At 35.8% G+C, this 1,249-nt stretch overlaps 1 non-coding gene across 1 annotated transcript; it reads left to right on the top strand.

The window, feature by feature from the left end:
• The first annotated feature begins 311 nt into the window (after positions 1-311).
• Positions 312-473, top strand: LOC132649628 (U1 spliceosomal RNA). The gene has a single exon (XR_009588112.1). It is a non-coding gene; the product is annotated as a U1 spliceosomal RNA (small nuclear RNA).
• The last annotated feature ends 776 nt before the right edge of the window (positions 474-1,249 follow it).

The following is a 1,249-nucleotide window of genomic DNA, read 5'->3' as shown; positions in this document are numbered from 1 at the left end:
AAGTGCTGTTTACAGTGAACACTGGATTCCTTGGCCATCAGCTTCACCTCTGAGACTGCGTAGTGAAGACCAGCATACAAGTATTCTATGTTTGTGATTATCTCATATATATATATATATATATATATATATATATATATATATATATATATATAAAACTAAGCCTTGGATGAACTTACATCGTTGCTGCGATTACCTTGGGAAAAGACAAAAATCCTGAGGGAGGGTATCTCAGGAGATACAATGCTTGCTATGCGAATAGGGGGTCCTAAGTTTGATTAGCCAGAACTCATGTAAAAACCGGAGATTAAATACTAACCTAGCATGGGAGATACCATGATCACACAGGTGGTTTTCCCTGGGAGAGGCTTAGTCCTTGTACTCTGAATATGCTGTCCACTGTGATTTCCCCAAATGCAGGAAACTCAACTGCATAATTTGTGGTAGTTAAGACTGCATTCATGCTTTCCCCTGAATCAGGGGAGAAAACTGGGCATTGTGATGCATAATCCAATACTATACAGCAAGAAGGGAAGTAGAGACGTGACTGTAGCTAGAAGCTCAAGAACTGATAAAACTGGAATACACAGAAATGAGGTGAAAGATGAGAATCATCATTCAGTATTGTGCTGACTTCCACCATGTGCTATGGTGTTCATGTGCCTATGTTCACATTCATACACACACACACACACACACACACAGAGAAAGAGAGAGAGAGAGAGAGAAAGAGAGAAGATAAAACATGAGAAAATATATTTTCAATTAAAAATTTTAAATATTTTTAAGGTTACAGTCCTTTCTGTATTTTTTCTTGGCTAATTTTAGTCTGTATCTTCACTGTGTAGTGAACTGTAACAATCTTTCCTGAGAATTCAATCCTTATAATAAATCATCGATATTAGTGATTACTTGGGGGATTGACAACAGAGCATTATAGATATTTCTTAAAAACCAAATGATCAATTGTTAATTGAGAAATAAACTCATCATTCATAACTTCCCATCTTTCATTCCACCTTCAATCTGAATAGCTTCCTATACAACGCAAATACAAAGACTCACTCATATAAACCCCATTATATTACTTGAAAAAGAAATATTATCCCATTTAATATATCTTTGCCAGATACACAGTTAATCTAGTTAATCACACCCAGCTTATTCTGTCAGAACATTCATAGGAAGCCACTTCTATCTTTGCCTTTAGTAGACTGATGTATGCTTGCATTTTCTCTGCTCAGATAAT

The sequence above is a fragment of the Meriones unguiculatus genome, chromosome 20 (genome assembly GCF_030254825.1).
Source record: "Meriones unguiculatus strain TT.TT164.6M chromosome 20, Bangor_MerUng_6.1, whole genome shotgun sequence".
In the NCBI taxonomy this organism is placed as follows: domain Eukaryota; kingdom Metazoa; phylum Chordata; class Mammalia; order Rodentia; family Muridae; genus Meriones; species Meriones unguiculatus.
The sequence above is the reverse complement of the archived record's forward strand: the minus strand, read 5'-3'. Positions and strand labels throughout refer to the sequence as shown.